Source organism: Cryptomeria japonica, chromosome 3 (genome assembly GCF_030272615.1).
Source record: "Cryptomeria japonica chromosome 3, Sugi_1.0, whole genome shotgun sequence".
Lineage (NCBI taxonomy): Eukaryota > Viridiplantae > Streptophyta > Pinopsida > Cupressales > Cupressaceae > Cryptomeria > Cryptomeria japonica.
In genome coordinates this window covers 735356793-735380433 of record NC_081407.1, presented here as the reverse complement: position 1 = coordinate 735380433, position 23641 = coordinate 735356793, and the positions used below count along the sequence as shown (strand labels likewise).

Below are 23641 nucleotides of genomic sequence, written 5' to 3'. Positions count from 1 at the left end.
TCAATTGTGGTTGCAACTTGTATTTGTAGGATTTTGCAAGTGGGAGGATTAATTTAATTAAATGGGCTAGAAGGGGGATTTAATTAAATGACTTAGATAGAAGAAGGGTATATTAATTAAATCTTAATTTAATTAATTAGCTTAGATAGAAGAAGGGTATATTAATTAAATCTTAATTTAATTAATTAGAAGATTTAAGAATAATTAAATGAATAAAATTCACTTAATTCATTGTGCGACTTTTATGTGTGTACAAATAAAAACAAGTAAAAATAATTCATTTCCTTCCAAAACTATTTTTTAATAGAAATTAAACTTAAATGGTTGACAAGTGGCAAAAAACATCTCTAAGTAGGTGGGACAATTTCTAGCCCCACCCATTTTTCACCCACTCAAATTTGCATGCCTAAAAAGTAAAGACTTCTATTTTCAAAAAAATTATTCACGGACCCACCTTTTCTTTAAAAATAGAACTCAAGCCCCCCTCATGAAATCCCTACCTTAGAAACGATAAGAAATTGAAAAGCGCAAAAGTTAGGAAAGTCTTCTCCAACTATTTTTATGTTGAAACATTTCATTCGAGAACCTTTTGCCTAATGGGTCTTTGCGGATATATGTTTATAATATCAAATCAGGGGAAAAATGATTTTGTCCTCCGTATCATTCATTCTATGCAGCAGACGTGGCTATGGATAAATCAAATCTCAGTGACAACTAATTCATTCAGTGTTATCTCGAGACAATTCTAACATTTTAGCAATTGGCGATTTAACTGTAAGTTCTTATCTAATATAGCCCATGTTATTTCATCTTAGATTCAAATCTGTCTTTTCCAATGGTATTAATCGCTTTTAGACCTAGAAATGCAATGCCCACATTATTTAGGGAACAAAACCGAAGATATTCTGTTTAGTTTGCATATTTGATCCTCTATCTTCGACTTGTATTCTTAGGTTTCCTTGTTTATCAGCGTTTTGATGTAAATTGAAATTCCATGTGCTGATCAACTGATTAAGGCTGTTCATAAATTGAAATTGTCTGTAAATCAACATTGTTATAGATGGAATGCTGAATGGGCTCGCGGGGCCTCTGTTTTTTTGGCGAGGGTAACTAGATTTTTATGAAGTGATGTGATGCAGAGCTCAGTTGCACACGCTCTTTGTTGAACCAAAGCTGTCCCAGAGCGAGGGCGGATAAACCCCTGCCTCACTGAGGCACTCATAAAGCTCCAAGACCAATCGGGTTTGAACCAACTGCCCTGAAATGGATGGTTGGGTTCATTCCCGCATAGTGGATGGATGGCTTCTGCTATCTATAGCAGGGTAATTGGGTGTCCAATTAAATCACCGCTATACCTATAAACAAGTGTAAGTCATAGATATGTAACTCATTGGTAACATTCCATTACACAGCACTGACATGGCATCATAAAAATATAAATGGAATTCAATTATCCGGGAAAGATTTGGGCAAATGTTCGGGAGTTAAATAATAATGTACGAATTGTAAAAATAGAGGAAAAGCGATTTTTGTTATTTCAGGTCAAATGTGGTGTATTTCGATAAAAGCAGATGTTATACATTATAAAAATGTTAATGATTAAAAACTGCACAGTACTTTTAAAAAGTTTATTTCACTTTCACTTGGGAGGGTTAATGCTATGGGGATGTGTTTTAGAATGGAGTTTTTGGAGGCTATTGTAGGACACGGCTATTGCGACATTTATAAGACATTTATCATATATATTATAGATCTTTATTACATAGCATTAGAGTTGAATTGGGAGGTTACATGAGAGTCAAAGAAATTAATAAAAGTTTTGTTTTCATAATTCATTGTCACTGTGCATATGATATATATTATATAAAATTAAAAAACAACAACAAAATATCTAAAGACTGCAAGTTTCAACTACAAAATAATATAAATGAAGAGCACTCAGTTATACTGAGAAGGAGGGGGGTGAATTAGTATAATGACAATATTTTACTTTTTAAAACTTAATTAATCACAACATTAATATTTCAAAACTTAATCATCCACAACAATAACACTCATGCAAGATCTAGCAATATGGAACACATTAGATGGACACATGATTTATGTGGAAATTCTTGCTGGGAGAAAACCACAGCAAAATATTGCTTATATAGATCTTCTTATAAGCACCAACCTACTTCATTAACAAAACTTCTTTTGTAGGCATCACCCCATAAGAGACACCAATCCCCAACAACTAGGCACCGATCTAGCAAGAGACGCCAAACTTTTTCAATGAGAGGCACCAACCTCCCGATCTCTTTAATTAGAAGGCATCAACCTCGTAATGAATAATATAATTATTATCTGTGACTAATTCTTGGATCTATCTCAAATCACCTTCAAAACTGTTCACTACCTCACCAAAATCTGCCTCTGAATCTCTGCTCAAAAATCTTCAATATATCTCCACACAGATCTGCAATATGATCTTAATAATTTGTTTCAATAATTCTGCTCATATAATTGCCATAATCTTGCCTTGAAATCTGCTACAAACTTAATCTGCTCCATAATTCTGAATTTTTCTTCTTTGTTACTGCTCTAAAATAGGATTGATATTCAACAAATTCTTGCTTTTCTCTCTCAAAACAATCCTCCATTTATACTATCTATAATGCCCCTCCATCCAAGAGATGCAACCCTCCAAAGGGGTCGGACCAAAGCAGCATGTAAATGTTTTTTATTTATTTTTATTTGCTTGCCCAAAGTGGGTGCCCAAACCAAGGGGGGGTTGTCCCTCTTTATGCGACCCAAAATAAAACATTAAAAATGCATTAAAATTCCCCTAAATTGCGGCGGCTACATGACAGGGTTTGTCCCAAAATAATTTTATTATTTTGCATTTTTTAAACACTCCTCCAGTCATGGGTTGACCCATGCATACACTGAATCATTAATTTTGCACCTTAATATTTAAATTGCTTCCTCTCTTGTGCAATGAAGTCTTGAAAATAGTGCCATAAATCTGGTACAATCTAACCTTTAATAATTTAGACTTGCCCTTTGACATCGATGGCAACAACTTCTAACAATCTCCCCCTTTTTCATTGATGGCAACCCTATAAAGAAATAAATTGTTCATGTAATAGGACCATACATCTCCCCTTGATTGAAATGCTCCTACTTTACTCCCCCTGTGACATCAATGGCAAAAGCTTTTTGGGTCAAAAGGTAAGACAATGAATAGCTCCCCCTGAACATATGCTTCTTCTAAAGAACTTAGTGATTGGATGAGAGTGATATCACTTCCAATTTCTCCCTTAGGTATTCAAAAGTCTCTTTTGGAAGAGGCTTTGTGAAGATGTGGCAAAAGCTTTTTGGGTCAAAAGATAAGACAATGAATAGCTCCCCCTGAACATATGCTTTTTCTAAAGAACTTAGTGATTGGATGAGAGTGATATCACTTCCAATTTCTCCCTTAGGTATTCAAAAGTCTCTTTTGGAAGAGGCTTTGTGAAGATGTGGCAAAAGCTTTTTGGGTCAAAAGATAAGACAATGAATAGCTGCCCCTGAACATATGCTTCTTCTAAAGAACTTAGCGATTGGATGAGAGTGATATCACTTCCAATTTCTCCCTTAGGTATTCAAAAGTCTCTTTTGGAAGAGGCTTTGTGAAGATGTTTGCAATTTGTTCTTTTGTAGCAATGTACTCCAATTTCACTTGTTGATCAACCACCTACTCTCTTAAGAAATGGTATTTGATTAGAATATGGTTTGTCTTGGAGTGCATAACTAGATTCTTGTATTGTCACAAAATATGGAGATGGGATGCTCATACTCAATCTTAATATCCTTTAAAATCCGTTTCATCCATAGAACTTGTGTGCAACACGTTGCTGCTACAATATATTCCGTTTTTGCTATAGATAAAGAAATTGAAGCCTACTTCTTATATAACTGTTGTCATTTTATGACACCCTTGGTCCATCAGTGAGAACCAATCAAAGATATGTTCCATGGACCAGCGCTGCCCCAGTTGATCAAGGAGAAAAGCAATGGAATTAAGAAGTGTGAAGTGTTGTCTTGTCAGAAGGAAGTTCCTAAGTCTTCAACCCCGGAACCCCCAGGTTCCCAAGTTCCTTATTCCTCAACCCCGGAACTCCGGAACCCCTAGGTTCCCAAGTTCCTTATTCCTCAATCCCGGAACTCCGGAACCCCCAGGTTTCCCAAGTTCCTAAGTCTTCAACCTCGGAACTCCGGAACCCCCAGGTTCCCAGGTTCTTAATTCCTCAAACCCGGAACTTTGGAACCCCCAGGTTCCCAAGTTCCTAATTCCTCAACCCCAGAACTCCGGAACCCCCAGGTTCCCAAGTTCCTTATTCTTCAACCCCGGAACTTCGAAACCCCTAGGTTCCCAAGTTCCTTAGTCTTCAACTCCGGAACTCTGGAACCCCTAGGTTCCCAAGTTCCTTATTCCTCAAACCCGGAACTCCGGAACCCCCAGGTTCCCAAGTTCCTAAGTCTTCAACCCCGTAACCCCCAGGTTCCCAAGTTCCTTATTCTTCTACCCCAGAACTCCGGAACCCCCAGGTTCCCAAGTTCCTAAGTCTTCAACCCCGGAACCCCCAGGTTCCCAAGTTCCTTATTCTTCTACCCCAGAACTCCGGAACCCCCAGGTTCCCAAGTTCCTTATTCTTCTACCCCGGAACTCCGGAACCCCCAGGTTCCCAAGTTCCTAGTTTCCCCAACTTCGGTGACCCAGGTCTCCCAAGTTTTCCAAACTCCTTCTGGCTTGCATCACTTCCGGATGGCGTGGTCGACATTCAAGGCTTTAAATGCTCCGACAGTTTTGGTGACTTATGCACTTTCTTTTGTGGAGCCACAGGGGTGCATTTAATGTTTTTGGCAAAATTTCCATCAAGGGAGGTACGGGGCCATGCTTGTTGTGGTGACTTATGTCATGTCTGCATACTCTGACTTTGGAAGGTCAGTCAAACCACCCTTCTCAGAATTGCCTTTTGTGGGTATGGCTAGGTTGCTTGCACGTACAAGTCAAGTGCATGCACTTCCTTGCACTCCCAGACTGACATACAGGGGTCATGATCACTCTTGTAACCATTTTTCTATATAAAGGCTGTTAAGCCTCATTGTAAAGGGTTCTCTCCCTGCTGCCTTGAGCTTTCCTATGCTCTTTCTCTTGAAGACTTGTAATTATTTTTGCATTTCTGCAACTGTAAGTTTGGCCTTTGACCTTTGAATGAATTGAAATTACATTCTTGCCTTCCTTCAACTTATGCATGTTGTGTATGTTTCCTTACCTTCGTCATAAGTGTATGTTTTGTGGCTCTTCTCTCTATATATGTTGTGTTAACTTGTTTTTTTGGGTGTGACTTGTGGGAATCCTTCTCCCCTCTTGACACTTAGCAAATTCTAACTTCCATACATGCGTTTGGGTCACTCATGCAACTGAAGTTTGTGCATCTCTTGGGTATTTCAGTTAATTCCTTGTGCCATTTCAGGTGGGAAGAGGAACAATCTCTTATCTTGGTGCATCACCTCCTTTGATTTTAAGCATTCTCTCTTCCCTTTACCTCTGCAATTTGTTAGGATTGTTGGCATATGATGAAGCGGTGATAATGTATGTTGTCATTGATGTCAATAAGTGAACTGGTATATGGTGCTCAAGCAGGTGAACCGGTATGAATCGGTATGAAGACTGGAAGCGGCTATAGTCAACCGGGATGGAGTGAACCGGTGTCGGGGTTCTCTGTTTGACTACCGGTTTGTAGTCTCAGTTCAGCTCGAGGGTTTTCGGTTTGGCGATCTGACTTGTGCGGTGCAAACTAATGACATTCTGTGATGAGTTAGGTAAGAGATAAGGATGAGATCGAGATGCCACGTCAGCTATGTGCATGTGAAGAATCTCATTGAGGATCTTGCGCGTGAAGAGCGAATGCATTGAATGTCTACCTCGGGAATGTGCGTTTCTCTTAGCGGTGTGTGAAGAACGCATGATGGGTTACTGATTTCCAGGTGCGGTGAAGATTGGACGATGCAGAATAACTTGAGATCTTTCTCAGATTGTTTTATTCTATGCAGTGCATTTTAACAGTCAGGATCGGACTGCTTGTAACTGAAAACCTAAATGTTTAGGGTTTAGGGTTTATGCTACCGACCTAATTGTTATCTGTAAGGTCGATGATGTTTGTTCTTGTTTGTGTTGGCAAAAGTTGTGTTTATGTCTGTGTGTTGGAGACTTGATACTTGCCAAACCGGAGTAAGGAGTCTGTAGAGTGTGATTGCAGAAGAGAGGAACTGAAAAGGATCTGCCTTAGCAAAGTAGTGCTGTTATCAGATCGGAGTTTTATCTGTTGTCTTCTAACCATTTCAACAGAAAGAAAATCCTTTGACCGGGTAGCTTTAACAGGCTTGTTGCAAATCCTCTAACCATGTGACTCAAGCTCATTGAGTTCTTTTAATCCTCTAGCGAGGTAACCTTTAACAGGGTTTCAACCTTTAATAGGGTTTATAGCCATCCCTTAATCGGGTGATCCCTAACAGGACTGGTTCCTAACAGAACCTTATTGTAAAGTCTTTAACCGGACTAGGCTCCTAACAAAGCGGACTTCAAAAGATTTCAAAAACAAGCTTGTGGGTATTCATCCCCACCGTGGTTTTTCCCATTTGGGTTTCCACGTGAAAAATCTATGTCATGGGCTGTGTATTTTTCATGTGATGATTGAGTAGTTTTTGTTCAGTTGAATATGCATGCAGTGCTAAATGGTTGTGATATTACTAATGCAACTCATGCATGATCAAACTGGTAAAATAGCTATCTAGATTTGAGAATTGTTGGATGCTATTTGAAGTACCTTTGTTTTACCGGTTTAGCTGTCTAAAGTATTTCTGTTAACCGGTATTGCTATGGTTAAGTACAGTGGTATAGACAACCGGTTATCTGTGATTAGAGAGTGTCAAAATATTGAAGCATGTGTTTGTGTCTATTGATTCACACTCCCCCCCCTCCTCAGTACCAGTTAGGGTATTAGTTGTTCATCATTATTCATCAAGGATAGGCTTAGGAGTTAGTTTTATGGTGTTGAGTTGGTTCAACACCTGCACCTGGATTGAGAAGGAAGCCGTCCTTCTCCGTAGATTCAATCCCCTTGCGCAAGGTCCCACACTTCGGGGTTGTCTCCATGTTTCACAAGGTTGCTGAGTCAAAAGCTTAGCAAGGGTGCGAGCTTTTGTGATAACAGTTTTTGGCACGCCCGATGGGACTTCATTCGATTTACATGCGAAGGATTCAGTGCTGTTCTTGGCATCTCAACCTTTAGAGGCAGTCATCTTCAAGCACTTGGCGACTTTGCTCAAGGTCCAGCTCTTGTTCACACGAAGTCCTTAACTCTGGGACCCTGGAACCCCCACGTTCCCAAGTCAACGCAACTCTCACAACTCTGGAAGTCCAAAACCCCCAGGTTCCAAAGTTCGCTACTCCGGAGGTCCGAAACCCCCAGGTTCCGAAGTGCTTAACCCCGGAACCCCGAGGTTTCGAAGTCTCTGCTCAACAGGTCCATTGCTTGCTCATGACTTGTTGCAGCTTCGGATTTCATGCCCATAATTCATACAAGGGCGTCTTCTAGAGGTAGTTTCTAATTCGAAGAACTCACATCTTCAGGCTCTAGAAGGCGGAGAGGTAGACCTTCATTATCACCAGTTAGGGAGGTCAGGGTTGTAAACACTCCATCTCCTGGGTCTCATTCTACCCCTCCATTTACAAGACCATTACTATCAAGGGCTCCCACCACTCATATCAATAGACCATTGTTTCTCATGGCAAGAAATCAGGTTTTTGTTACCTTCAATGGGGGGAGTCCCCTTATTTTGACTCAATGGAATGACATACCAGTGGTTGCGTTGAAGAGTATACCATACTTCACTGGTGAAACAACTACTACGCCCATTGAGCACATTCAAGACATTGCAAACATCTGCTTCGTCCATGATGTCACTCAGGATGATGTTGCTGTCAGACTCTTAGCCACATCTTTGAAAGGCAAAGCTTTGCAGTGGTATAGAGGGTTGCTGTCTAGATCCATTTACAATTGGGATGAATTGGGGGAGAGGTTGTGCAATCATTTCGAAGACAAAAGTGACCACCTATCACTTGTGGAGCAGTTGACTACGATCAAGAGGGCACCCCACGAGTTCATGGGGGATTTCAATTTCAGATTCCATAAGACATGGAATAGAATTCCCACTCTAGTGAAGCCATCTCCAAATCATGCCTTCTTGTATTATCTTAGAGCTCTCAACAGCGATATAGCTGTCATGGTACAATCAATGGGTGGTGCCTCTCTACCGGGTGCATATGACATAGCCATAAGAGCAGAGAATTGTTTGATTCAGGCTGGGAAGATAGCTCCAAGGCCTCCAATGCCTCTCTTCCCAGAAGCTCCTACTCAACAACCCACCTTGGCTCCTATCCCCATGGCACCCGCAGGTCAACCATCCACACCATCTACATCCTCCAATGAGCTCCATGAGGTCAAGGCTCTATTGCAAAACTTTAGCAATGAGTTGGTGACACTAAAGAGGCAACAAGCCCAACATAGCAGACCTTATCAGGCACAAAATCAAAACTATCAGCAAAATAGGCCACCCTTTGCCTTTGAATAGTGTGAACCCCACAACCGCAAGCAACTCAAAGGCGATAGTTCCAATGCAAAATAACCCCGCCTAAGAGCAAGATTGGTGTCAACCATGCAATCAGCCACACAATCAAGGTGCATGCCAAAATGGAGGGTTTGTCCAAACCTTAGTGGTGCAGGATGAGCCAACCACTTCTGGCCAGCAATATGACGCAAATCAGCCTAGTATTGGCACTCAGGCTTACTTACAAGGGGATTCTACCTTTGTCAATTGGCAGGAGGCAGAATTCTGTGGTTTGAACCAAACAAATGGTGAGTCTATGCTGCAGTATACAAGGTCAAAGAAGAGAGCCATGGAGGCTGCCTCACCTTTAACATCAGCCCAAGCTCCAGCACCCAATGTAGCCGCCCATGATACAAGCCAGAGTACCATGCAAAGGAGCAAGAGGCAGGAAGAGGCCCAAGTCGTCCAAAGAGAAAAAGTAGACCTCGTAGCCTCAAAGGGTCCTCTAAAATCAGCTCGTGTTTTCAACATAGTTGATCAGATGAAGAAGGCCAACCTCGTCATCACTATGTGGGAGGCCCTTTCAATCCCATCTCAAAGGGATTTGCTTAAGGAGGCACTGAAGGATGTTGATCAGTCAGGTGGTGAGGCAGCAGTCAGCGGAAAGGCAGTCTCCACTAGTTTGGTGCAACCCAAGGAGGAGGAAGATTCAAGCAAGATCAACAAGCCTCCCCCTTTCTATCTCTCCTTAATCATAGGAGATAATTTGGTTCATAACTGCATGATAGATTCAGGAGCTAGTAGCTCAGTCATGCCTAAGAAGGTAGTTGATCTTCTTGGCATAGAATACGAACCTGTGACCAAAGGGGTGGTCCAATTAGATGGCACTTCTATTAAGATAGTAGGGGTGGTAAAAAAACTGAAGTTAACCTTGCATGCATGCCCTGGTTGCATTGTCTTGCAAGACGTATCAATTATCGATCTCTCTGCCTTCTTTGCCATCTGCCTGTATAGAGACTTCACCGCCAAGATAGGTGGGTACCTGTCTTCTGATTGGTCCTACATGCTATTTCGAACAAGGTATGGTACCAAGGTCACCATAAGGGCAGAGCCCATTGCCCAAAACCACATTGAGCCCTACACCCCCAACCCTATAAACATGAATTGCACTTTGCATGAAGAGGGGGAGGAGTGTACTGTCCTTGAGCCTGCCACTCTTTTGCAAGTGGTTCTCGATTGCTTGCTGGACGAATGGGCCAATGCTTTTCAGTTTGATCCATTAGCTGAGACTGAAGAGACTGGGCTTGGCACCTATTGTATCCATGGAGAGGATACTCCTATCCCTAACCTCATCAAGACACAAGGAGACTCAGAGGGGTTATGGAACATGTTTTTTGATGGTTCAAGAAACAAGAATGGTGCAGGTGCCAGTGTGCTGCTTGTTTCTCTTGAGAAGGAGAAATATTTCTTCTCTTTTAGGCTTCAATTTGGTTGCACCAACAATGTCGTTGAGTATGAAGCCTTGATCCAAGGTCTCCAACTTGCACTAAGTAGAAAGATCAGATCTTTGCAAGTATTTGGAGATAGTGAGTTGGTTGTTAATCACATCCAAGCCCAAAGTGTAGCAAAAAACAACCTACTCAAATCATACAAACACAGGGTTTGGGATTTGATTGAAGGATTCAAGGCCTTCAATATCCAGAGCATTCCTAGAAGTCAAAACAAGCATGCTGATAGGCTTGCAGCGGTTGGTGCTCAATTTGACATACCAACGCATGTTGCAAGTGAGAAGGAGCAACACATCAGGCTTATTGTGAGGCCTGCTGTCCCAGACAATCAGGTAAATTGGCAAGTGTTCGAAAGCGATCAACAGATCGTCAACTTCTTGCAAAATGAAGCAGAGTTTGCTACTAAAAATCAGCCTAAACTGCAAGACAAGTATGGAGATCAAATCATGTAACTCTAACTCCAACAAGTTGCCTAAAGGTCTAGTTACCTTGGAAGGCATTTTCAACTCGAATGATCAGTTGAAGAAGAAGATGAACTTGGCTGCAAAGAGGGGTGATTACAAGCCAGTTGCTATCGCCAAAGGTAGGTCCTTAAACTTGGGCAAGGTGTGTTCCTCCACCGAGCAAGAGGCCTTTGTTGAGCTTTGCCAAAAATATGATGACATAGTTGCTTGGACCTATGAAGACTTGAAAGGTTTTGACCCTAGCTTAGCCTAGCATACTATAGAGCTAAATTCGGATGCAAAGCCAGTTAGACAAAAGCAAAGGCCAATAAACCCCAAGATTGAGCCACTAATGAGGAAGGAGTTGACCAAGCTGATAGAAGCCAATATCATCTTCCCTATCAAGCACTCCTCTTGGGTGGCCAACCTTGTCCCTGTAAGGAAGAAGAATGGGGAAATTAGGCTATGTGTAGACTTTAGGGATCTCAATAGAGCCTCCCTCAAGGATCACTATCCCCTTCCCTCTATGGAACAGATTCTCCAAAAGGTCAGTGGCTCGGAAAGATTTTCATTCTTGGATGGGTATTTAGGCTACAATCAGATCTTGGTCCAAGAATCAAACCAATACAAGACTGCATTTACTACTAAGTGGGGTACCTATGCTTATTGTAAAATGCCCTTTGGGCTAACCAATGCAGGTGCCACGTTCCAAAGAACAATGGACATGGCTTTTAAGGGTGTATTAGCGAAGTTTGTGCTTGTATACCTTGATGACATAACTGTTTATTCAAAGCATGCAGCCGACCATCTTGTTCATCTTGAGTAGGTGTTCATGAAATGCAGGGAGTAGGGTGTATCCTTGAACCCTAGCAAGTGTGTATTCGCTACTGATCAAGGAAGATTGCTAGGACACATCGTATCCAAGGAGGGTTTGACTATTGATCCAGAGCGAGTGGAGGCTATTCTTTCTCTTCCACTCCCCAGTCACAAGAAAGGATTGCAAAGTTTCCTTGGTAGGATCAACTTTGTGAGGAGGTTCATTTTCAACCTTGCCACCATGGTAAAACCCCTCACTTCCATGTTGAAGAAAAACTTGGCTTTTAGTTGGACCAAGGAGGGAAGGGCCGGTTTTGAAGAGATCAAACAAGCAATTGCTCAGCTCCTACCCTTGTCAATCCTAATTACGAAAGGGATTTTATCCTCTATACCTTCGGAGGAGAATCTAGCATCTCAGCTGTCCTAACATAGCTGAACGATGACAATTTGGAGCAACCTATTGCTTTCTTTAGTGAGGGGCTAAAGGACTATGAGCCTAAATATAGCTATGTAGAGAAGCAGATCCTCACTGTTGTAAGGGCATTAAAAAAGTTCAGACACATGTTGTCCAACAACAACATCCATCTCTTAGTTCCTCGTGCAAGTGTCAAAGATTTCCTTCTAAACAAGGATATCAGTGAGAAGAGGGTTGAGTGGATAACCAAGGTCATGGAGTATGACATCAACATCAAGATCACCAAGCTTGTAAGAGGCAGGGGCCTATGTAAACAACTTGTCTCATCTTCAGAGACTATTTCAGAGGTCGCCTTTGTGTTACAAGAGGATCAACCAACTGGCAACAACACTCAATTCAGTTGGGTAGGTGACATGACCACCTTCTTAATGGAAGGTAGATACCCCCAAGGTCTGGACATGACCAAAAGAAGGCATTTCAGGTTGCAATCCATTCCCTATGTCTTAGTGAATGACACTCTTTTCCGAAAAGACTCCGATGGAGTCTTACTAAGATGTATCGAGTAAAACCAAGTTAGCAGATTGTTAGAGGAATTTCATGATGGCTCTTTAGGGGGCCACTTCTCTGCAAGGACTACGACTATCAAAATAATGAGGGCTGGTTATTACTGGCCATCCTTATTCAGTGACTCATATAGATGGGTGAAGAATTGCAAGAAATGTGCTCTCTTCTTTGGGAAGCAAAGACTAGCTGCCCTACCTCTTCATCCCATCCAAGCAGATCAACCGTTCGCCCAATGGGGTTTAGACTTCATTGGCATGATAAACCCACCTTCTAGTGCTGGCCATAAGTGGATCTTGGCCACAACAGATTACTTCACTAGGTGGACAAAGGCAGTTGCATTGAGGGATGCCACTGAGGCCTCAGTGTTGGAATTCCTTGAGGGAATTGTGACAAGATTCAGTGTCCCCTCCACCATCATATCAGACAATGCCAGGGCATTTGTTGGAACCCAAATCAGTTCTTGGGCAGTTAAGCATGTTGTAGACTTGAAGACATCATCCAACTATTACCCTCAGGGTAATGACTTAGCTGAATCTTCGAACAAGAACCTCATCAGGATAATTAAAAGGACAATTGAAGACAATCAGAGGGCATGGCACACTAAGTTGAGGACAGCCTTTGGGTTGACAGGATCACACCCAAGAGGGTGATTGGTAACTCCCCTTTCATGCTAGTATATGGGAAGGAAGTAAGACTCCCGACTTCCCTAGAGTTACCCTCTCTTGAACTAGCACATCAGTTGGAATTGATAGAGAATGATGCCACGACAGTAAGACTAGCTGAGCTGATGGAGCTAGAGGAGGTTAGAAGTCAGGCTATACATATACTTAAGACTCATCAAGAGCAAGTCAAGAAGGTTTTTGACAAAAGGGCTACTAATAGGGTCTTCAAAGAGGGAGATCTAGTTCTCAAGTGGGATGCACATAGAGCCAAAGCTGGGCGACACTCCAAATTTGATGCTATCTGGAGTGGTCCATATGTCATCACTAGTTGCAAGGAGGCCAATGCATTTCATCTCTCCAAGCTTGATTGCGAAGTTCTTCCAATCCCAGTGAATGGGATTCATCTAAAGCCCTGCTTCTAAAGAGGGTGTTGATGACTATGTAAATATTAGACTAGAGGTTGTTTTGCTTTCATAAGTGCTTATGCACATGCCGCATTCTCCTTAAGAGGGTGTGTGCTCTAGTTTTCAGTTTTCCTTCAAGTGATGACACACACATGTTTTGGGTCTTTTTAATGACTCGATGCCCAATGGATGCTTAAGGCTTTTGGACTTCATGCTTAGCAAGCAAGCATCTTGCAGAAATCGCCAAAAATGTTGTCATTTTATGACACCCTTGGTCCATCAGTGAGAACCGATCAGAGATATGTTTCACGGACCAGCACTGCCCCAGTTGATCAAGGAGAAAAGCAATGGAATTATGAAGTGTGAACTGTTGTCTTGTCAGAAGGAAGTTCCCAAGTCTTCAACCTCGGAACTTCGGAACCCCTAGGTTCCCAAGTTCCTAAGTCTTCAACCCCGGAACTCCGGAACCCCCAGGTTCCCAAGTTCCTTATTCGTCAAGCCCAGAACTCCGGAACTCCCAGGTTCCCAAGTTCCTAAGTCTTCAACCCCAAAACTCCGGAACCTCCAGGTTCCCAAGTTCCTAATTCCTCAAACTCGGAACTCCAGAACCCTCAGGTTCCCAAGTTCCTAAGTCTTCAACCCCGAAACTCCGAAACCCCGAGGTTCCCAAGTTCCTTATTCTTCAACCTCGGAACTCTGGAACCCCCAGGTTCCCAAGTTCCTTATTCTTCTACCTCGGAACTCCGAAACCCCCAGGTTCCCAAGTTCCTTATTCCTCAAACCCGGAACTCCGGAACCCCCAGGTTCCCAAGTTCCTAAGTCTTCAACCTCGGAACTCTAGAACCCCTTGGTTCCCAAGTTCCTTATTCTTCTACCTCGGAACTCCGAAACCCCGAGGTTCCCAAGTTCCTTATTCGTCAAGCCTGGAACTCCGGAACCCTCAGGTTCCCAAGTTCCTAAGTCTTCAACCCCAGAACTCTGGAACCCCCAGGTTCCCAAGTTCCATATTCTTCTACCTCGAAACTCTGGAACCCCCAAGTTCCCAAGTTCCTTATTCTTCTACCCCTGAACTTCGGAACCCCCAGGTTCCCAAGTTCCTTATTCCTCAAACTCGGAACTCCGGAACCCCTAGGTTCCCAAGTTCCTTATTCTTCTACCCCGGAACTCCAGAATCCCCAGGTTCCCAAGTTCCTAGTTTCCCCAACTTCGGTGACCCAGGTCTCCCAAGTTTTCCAAACTCCTTCAGGCTTGCAACACTTCCGGATGGCGTGGTCGACACTCAAGGCTTTAAATGCTTTGACAGTTTTGGTGACTTATGCACTTTCTTTTGTGGAGCCATAGGGGTGGATTTAATGTTTTTGGCAGAATTTCAATCAAGGGAGGTACGGGGCCATGCTTGTTGTGGTGACTTATGTCATGTCTGCATACTCTGATTTTGGAAGGTCAGTCAATCCACCCTTCTCAGAATTGCATTTTGTGGGTATTGCTAGGTTGCTTGCATGTACAAGTCAAGTGCATGCACTTCCCTGCACTCCTAGACTGACATACAGGGGTCATGATCACTCTTGTAACCATTTTTCTATATAAAGGCTGTTAAGCCTCATCGTAAAGGGTTCTCTCCCTGCTGCCTTGAGGTTTCCTATGCTCTTTCTCTTGAAGACTTGTAATTATTTTTGCATTTCTGCAACTGTAAGTTTGGCCTTTGGCCTTTGAATGAATTGAAATTACATTCTTGCCTTCCTTCAACTTATGCATGTTGTGTATGTTTCCTTACCTTCATCATAAGTGTATGTTTTGTGGCTCTTCTCTCTATATATGCTGTGTTAACTTGTTTGTTTGAGTTTGACTTGTGGGAATCCTTCTCCCCTCTTGACACTTAGCAAATTCTAACCTCCATACATGCGTTTGGGTCACTCATGCAACTGAAGTTTGTGCATCTCTTGGGTATTTCAGTTGATTCCTTGTGCCATTTCGGGTGGGGAGAGGAACAATCTCTTATCTTGGTGCATCACCTCCTTTGATTTTAAGCATTCTCTCTTCCCTTTACCTCTGCAATTTGTTAGGATAGGCTTAGGAGTTAGTTTTGAAGTGTTGAGTTGGTTCAACACCTGCACTTGGATTGAGAATGAAGCTGGCCTTCTTTGGAGATTCAACCCCCTTGCGCAAGGTCCCACATTTCGGGGTTGTCTCCATGTTTCACAAGGTTGCTGAGTCGGTGCAAGCTTTTGTGATAACAGTAACCAAGATACAAGATTGTTCCCAAGGAAAAATGCTCTTCCATTGGTGATTTTCTGTCATCAATATTGCTAGCCCTCTCGGCATTTGAATTTGTTGTAAGGGTGAAATCTTCACCTCCTAGATACCACAACCCAAAATCCATGTTGTAAGGCGAGCCTTAAACCACACACACTAAGCAATATATTAAGTCTAGAGAATGTTAGTCAACTCTGAGTGTTTAACACTTCTAAGCCTAGAAGTGTATTCTTAGTGTGATCACATACATTAAGCAACATATTAAGCCTAGAAAATGTTAGTCAACTTGAGTGTTTAACACTTTTAAGCCTAGAAGTGTAAGCTTAGTGTGTGTGGTTTAAGTCATTCCTGATTTTTTGTCGTCAATATTGCTAGCCCGCTTCGCATCTGAATATATTGTGAGGGTGAAATCTTCATTTCCTAGGTACCACAACCCAAAATCCATAGTGTCCTTTAAATACTTGAATATTCCTTTGACCGCTTGCACATGAGTTTCCTTTTGTGCTGCTTGAAACCATGCTACCAAACCAACAACTTACATAATGTTAGGTCTTGTAGATGTCACATATAATAGACTTCCAATCATTGATTGGTAGAGAGTCTAATTTGCCTCCAGTGATTCATCATCTTTACTTAGTTTACATCCTGTTACCATGGGTGTGCTCATAGGATTGCAATCCACCATTTTGACATACTTGGTTTGTGAAGTGAATATTCCTTTATTTGATCGAGAAATTTGTAACCCAAGGAAGAAAGATAACTCATCGAGCATAGACATTTCAAATTCTTTTTCCATCTCCATGGCAAACTCTTGACACATATTGTCATTACTACCTCCAAAAATGATATCATCTACATAGACCACAACAATCAATAGGTGATTTTCTTTAGTTTTGATACAAGGATTGTTGTTTGCAGTTCCTCTTTTGAAGCCTTGCTTTTGGAGGTACTTGTCTAGTGTTGAATACTAGGCCCTCGGGGCTTGTTTTAGCCCATAAAGTGCCTTCTTCAGTCTGCAAACATAGTCATCATTCTCTGAAAGGATGAATCCTTTAGGTTGTTCAATGCATACCTCTTCCTCTAGATTGCCATTAAGAAAGGCGAATTTCACATCCATTTGGTAGACTTGAAATTCTTATATCTAGCAAGAGCTAAAAACATCCTTATCACCTCCATAGGAGCAATAGGGGCAAATGTTTCTTTAAAAATCAATTCCTTTGACTTGAGCGCATCCCTTGCATACTAATCTTGCTTTGTTCCTCACAACTTGGCCATCCTCATTTAGCTTGTTTCTAAATACCCACTTAGTGCCAATCGCACTCTTATCCTCAGGTCTTGGGACAAGTTACCAAGTTTCATTTTTCTCAGTTTGATCCAATTCCACTTCGATAGTCTTTATCCAATCCTTGTCTTCACTTGCTTCTGTAAAGTTCTTCTGTTCTAATTTGGAGAGCAAGCACACATTTGCATGTTTTGATGTACTAGCAAGTCTCCTTGTCTGAATTTCTGTATCTTTGTCCTCAATAATCAAGTCTTCTGGATGATTCTTTTCAACAAATCTGGATGGAGTCTTTGATGGTGCCCTTTATGGTGTCTTTGGTTTTTTTTTTTTGTTCAACTTCTTCATTTTCAATTTCTGCCTCTACTTCCCCTTCTTTGCAATTTTTGAAATGGTAAATTGATTATTTGATAATTACAAAAGGAGATGAAAGCTCGTTAAATAGAGATTACAAGAGGATCTTTCCATAATGGAAATGATCGAGATTAGAAACACGAAAGAAATGAAACTTTCTAAAACCAACTAAAGACAAAAGACATAAAAGGAAGTTTCTAAATACTAACTAAATGACTAAGATGACTATCATATCAATATTACAATATTATTTCAATACCCTCCCTTAATGGTTATCCTACTTACTACCTTACAAAAGACTTGACATAATCTACAGGTCATTTGGCCACGAATGCATAGAAGACTGCCCCCTTCTCCTCGGAACGCTCTATGACACGAGCTTGCTGTTGAACTTGAGACTCTTCCTGGTTTTGGAGAACTTTTGGATATGACCTAGTTTACCATAATCCTTCGAACATGATGTTGGGTAACAAAGCTATCCCTCTCGCTATTTGGAAACGGAGACCAACTACTAAAAAAATTTCAATTTTTGTTGAAAAATACCGTTAAAAAACGGAAACCATGATTTTGTGGAAAAATTGTCAAACCGTTGATGTGATTATAAAATCACACATGATTTTGTGAAAAAATCGGCAAAAACCTTTGTTTTGTTAAAAAAAAGGGTAAAACCCCATGACCACATTTTTTAGGAAAAAATCATACAAAACCCTCCCTAATTTTTATGAAAAAAATCATGCAAAACCCTTCCATGATTTTTTGTGGAAAAAAATTTAGAAAACCCAAAAAACAGCAACACCTTTCATGATTTTTTGTGGTAAAAAATCAGAAAACCCTCTAGTAGAGAAAGAACCCATGAACAGAAATATGGCCAAAAAACCCTTCATCCCTGCAAAAAAACCTTAGTTTTTGGAAAGCCACGATTTTATTTTCGAAAAAAATGATCAAAATATCCTTCTGGAAAAAAATCTAGGTATCAACACCACCACAATTTTTCATAAAAAAATGTAAAAAACTTCTAGAAATTAATAAATTCTAGGTAAAGATGCTACAAATTGTATTTAAAAATTTGCCAAACAAAATATCTTTGCTCTGATAGCATGAAATGATAATTGATTATTCGATAATTACAAAGGAGACAAAAGCTCCTTAAATAGAGATTACAAGAGGATCTTTTCAAAATGGAAACAATTGAGAATAGAAACACGAAAGACAAAAAAGGAAACTTCCTAAAACTAACTAAAGATGAAAGACATAAAAGGAAGTTTCTAAATACTAACCAAATGACTAAGATGACAATTATATCTATACTATTTTAATAATTTTCTTCTTCTCAATGATCAACTTCTTGAATCATTTCCCTAAGATGTCTATCTTCATCAACTTTTACATTTGCACTTTCAATAACTTTGTGCAATATTTTATTATAGCATTTTGTAAGCTTTACTCTTTGTGGAATATCCAAGAAGGATACCTTAATCACACCTAGAATCAAACTTTCCCAAATCTTCATCGTCTCTTCTTACATAACACTTGCTCCCAAAAACTTTGTCATGACCCCAATAAAGTCATAATGAATATAATAACAATACTCACCGTCGTAGCAGAAATAAACGAATGAATTTAGAAAATTGTCTTAATTAATAAGATTTCACAATTTTCTGAACAAACAAAGACAGCGATCTACATTCAAGATAGCGATTATGGAATAAAGAACAATGAGGGCAAAGCAGCGGTCATGAAGGAGAAATTAGACAATGAAGACAGCGACCATAAAAGAATAATTAAGAATGATATGAGTTAAGACAGCGATCTGGAAATGTTAAGATATAATCAAAATATCAATTAAAGTAAACATGAGATACATGGAAGAGACATGATCCTTGGAAGAGGTAAAGGAAGCGCCTAAGGGATACAACCCCCCCATCAAGTTAAGAAGATATTTAAGATGAAGAAAGGATCATTCCAAGGAGGTGGGGGGGAGGAAACCATTGAAGGAAAAGAAGCATCAAAGGACATAAGAGAGATTTAGGTAGAAATAGAAGTAAAGGAAGACCTCGGATCCAGATCAGAGAAGACCATTGTGAGCAATAGTGCAAACCAAGATCAGATTCAGAATCATTATATAGAACCACAAAGAGAATTATCAATCCACCCAAGAAACATCAATCCTCTTAGGGAGCTGATAGTGCCCAACAATAAAGAGACAGATCGAACCATCAAGAAAAGAATCAGTGTTCATAAGAGCAGACCTATACATTACGGCAATCAAAATAAGAGATCAATATTTATTGCAGGCCATCTTATCCATTGGTGGATAAAATATAAGGTAATCCCAAAAGGGGACATTACAAACTTTGAAATACCTCATTGGTGCTGGCCTTCCCTTCCAAATTTCATATGGGGTTTTGCTATTGTTCACCCTGATTTGTGCTTGGTTGAAAATGTAGACTGCCGTATGAATCTCTTCTCTCCAGAAAGTGTTCGATAACTTGGATTCATTTAACATGGCTCTTGCGATTCCTTGAATTGTTCTATTTTTCCTCGCAACAACTCCATTTTGTTGTGGAGTTATTGCAGCTGACTACTTCCTTCTTATTCCATTTTGTTCACAAAATTTTTCAAATTCATTTAAAGTGAACCCTCCTCTATCATATCATAGGCATTTGATTTTGAACCTAGTTTCATTCTTGTTGTAGTTCTTTTATATTGCCATTGTATATTATTCCTTTTATTCAATTGATTATTACAACCTAAAATGAGATCACATATCTCATAAAATATATATGCAAGAGGTGCCCCTTTCACCAAGGGACACCACTCTTATTAATTAATATAATTATATATAATTATGTTAATATAATATAATGTCAAATATAATATCAATATATTATTCTATTATCAATAATTATGAGTATAATTATATTCTCACAATTATAATATAACTATATAATCTCATAATAATAATAATATAATAACTATATAATATATTATCTCACAATAATATTATAATAATTAATTTTGATAATATAATTATTATATTATTAGTCACAATATAATCACAACCTTTGTGTTATGAAGGCATATGGATTCTGACCACAACTACAATAAAATCAATACTCCCTCTTACCTAGGAAGGAATCCTACTTGATATCTTCTGGTTCGTCCTCCCGACGCTGTCTTCAACACCCCCTCTTAGCTAGGGAGGAATTCTACATATGAGTCATAGTGACATCCACCATGGATACGCCCAGAGGGTGGATTTATCATGGCTACACCCATGAGTGAACTACAAATGAACATATCACCATGGCTACACCCATGGATGGTAAAAGAATAGATATCACCTCATCGTGATATCAACCATCATGACTCATCCATGGACATCACCTCACGTGATATCAACCATTATGGCATATCCATAGATATCACTTCCCGTGACATCCACCATTATGGTTTATCCATAGATATCACCTCACGTGATATCAACCTGCTGGTGTCTGTTTTATCATCTACCAAACATTAGGATAGGATACCCGAAGGCATTCTATCCTCTCTTGAAAAATCACTACTGATTCCAAGGTCTATATGTGCGAACAAGCGACTTTAGTGGAATAGCTTCTTGGGTAGTGTATGCTGAAAATCTTAAGGGGGACTTACGTGTAACAACTGTCTTGAACTGCTGGACATAGATGGATATAGCAATTTTAGGCTCTTCTTTTTTTTTGGATTTAGACTTTCAAAAGAAAGGGAAAAAGGGATAGGGTTCGAGAAGGCTAATCTAATCCTATGAATTCTGGAGACGGTATCAACTGGGTGCTCTCGAGAAACCAAACCTTGCTTCGCCACACTAGGGACAACTACACAAAGTCGGTGCAATCTTCGATGGGTTGTGCTTATGATCGAGATGTTGGGATGCATAGAGGACGGGCTCAGGCGAACTTTGCACGGTAAAATGGAAATCATCCATTTACCAAAAGTATGAGCGGAGATACACCATCAATTGACACTCATCAAATCCTTCATTCAAATTAGCAACAATGAAAGCAAATCTAAATTAATTCTAAAAAAGTGTTGAGGAAATTGAAACCATGCAAATCATTCAAACAATAGGGATTACAAAGCAACTCACATGCAATATAATATTTGGAAATGACCTTAAGCAACAATACATCAAAAACCTCACCCTCTCCAAATGAGAGGAGGCAACCTTATATAGTTTTTCAAAATAAATGAATGGCCGAGATCAAACAGTGATCAAAGGCCAAGATTGAAAGTCCTAAACCCTAATTAGGGTTTCCCAAAATACTATCAGCTTGAATGAATGAAAGAGTGACATGTGGCGCAACTGCTAATCTTACTGAGGTGAGTGTCCACTTTCTTCTTTCAAAGATTCAACGTATCTGGACACAATGAGCTTGACCTCCTCCATGGTGACACTTGGCAAACTGCCAATCTAGAAGTCGATGATGTCCATAGCATCGGTACATGTGGCAAGGATGTCTTCCCACTCAACTGCCTGGGCAAGAAAACTTTCATCGATCAAGAGAAAGTTTGCGATCTTTGAAATATCGCCCTTGTCAATCATCCCTGAATCCTTGAAGAAGCTTGACTGAATCTTGGCTCTTAGGTTCTCTGCTTGCAAGTGTTTCTCCCTTATACTCTCTTTCTTCCAAATCTCGGACGCCACACGGAATACCTTGCCCAGGATCTCTCTTACATTTTCCTCTGTCTCAAAGCACTTGGTCTCGGATTTCTTCAGAACCTCAATCCGGGTAACCAAGGTGTAATACCATGTGCTGAAGTCGTACCTGTTTCCTGTTTGTATGATACCTGCATCGACTAAGCTTCTCTTCGACATGCCTCGGATAACCTTCAGATGTGGGAGTATTTCATTCTGAATTTCATCCACCTCTTCCCAATTGGTGGCTAGATCCTGGATGCGATCGATCAATAAAGAAGCTGACTCATGTGCCGATACTAAATTCTCTACTAGTGTGTCAGCACGCACCAAAGTGTCTGAAATCCACTCCTTTGCTTGAGTGTATGAGCCCTTCATATCATCATAGTCCTTCATTGATCCCTGCTGAAGAGGCTCTGGCGGAGTAACCGGGACCTCATGGTTGAGTGGGTTGGTAAGATGGAGAACGTACTTCCTCCACTGCTGGTTCTCTTCTTCTACCTTCTTCCTTTTTTCCTTTTCATAGGCTAGGCTAGTCTTCAGAGCGTTGCAAGAGTCATCAAAATACTGGACCTCTTGGTCCTGGGTGGGCTTACCTAGCTCTATGGTGGTAACCTTGTAATCATCCGCGGTGACATTCTCTCTAGTCTTCCCTTCTTTGGGCACCGCTATCTGGATTGTCCTGAATCCTGCACTGTCTCTTTGAATTACGGAAAACTTCCTGGCGGGTTTGGGTGGTTTAGTTATAGTGGGCTCATTCACCTTCTCCAGAAATGCTGCAGTGACCTCTTCGGAGCGGGCCTCCTTGGGAACCTTGGCTTTTATTCTTTCTCTCAGCCAATCCGGAATGGTTGATTGCTCTACAGTGTTCCGGTCAAACTCATTATCTGCCTCTCCTGGGTTCGCTGGTATGCCATCCAAGAAGACTGTAGGTGCTTCAGTTTTCTCTCTGTCTGGACTTTGGACAACCTCTTCCACTACTTCCCTACCTGGTTGAGAAGGCACTCTTACTTCCTCATCAATCACGCAGATGTTCATCTCTTGCTCCCCAATTGCATTCTGATCGGGCACAATGGAAGCAACACTTAGGATGGAGTGGCCTTCGCTGGACTCTCTTCTTTCACCTACAACCCTTTTCCCTGTGACCTTTGTGGAGCTTCCAACCAACTCCTTCCTCTTTCGAGACCCAACACTTTCTGGATTTCGAACATCACTGACAGAGGTACAAGGATTGATGGACAAAGCATCATCTACCCCCATCAATTCGTAAGTCAAGGCCACACCTTTGGCCTTCAGCTGCCTTGTCTTTTCAGATGTCCACCACCTCGAATACTCAACCACCGACCTCATGAGGTCTGCTAGATCTGATTTCTCTCCCTCTGTCCAATCTATTAAAACTAGGGGTTCGTTTTTCATCTTTTCAAAGCTCTACTGCTGAAGTTCTAGGCTTTCTTCTACCTGATCGGCAACTCTGAGTACTTCTGTTGCTCTCACCATGCTCAAAGGGATTCTTGACCAGAATCTCTTCTTGATCTCGAAGCTATCGGCTGCATTAGCCCAGTAGTCTTCTAGATCCAGTCTATGCTCAAACATTGTTCCTTCGACCTTCTTTATCCTGTGGAATGGCT

At 40.9% G+C, this 23641-nt stretch overlaps 1 protein-coding gene across 4 annotated transcripts in view; it reads left to right on the top strand.

Annotated features, from left to right (window-relative positions):
• Positions 1 to 525: 525 nt before the first annotated feature.
• Positions 526 to 23641, top strand: part of LOC131074915 (uncharacterized) — a 168793-nt gene continuing 145677 nt past the window's right edge. For 2 of the 4 annotated variants that reach the window (XM_058011653.2, XM_058011652.2), the window contains exon 1: positions 527 to 774. The gene's annotated coding sequence lies outside the window, so the exon portion shown is untranslated. Of the gene's footprint in view, positions 775 to 23641 lie in introns of all 4 variants that reach the window. The other 2 variants (XM_058011655.2, XM_058011654.2) reach the window with 2 other exon arrangements.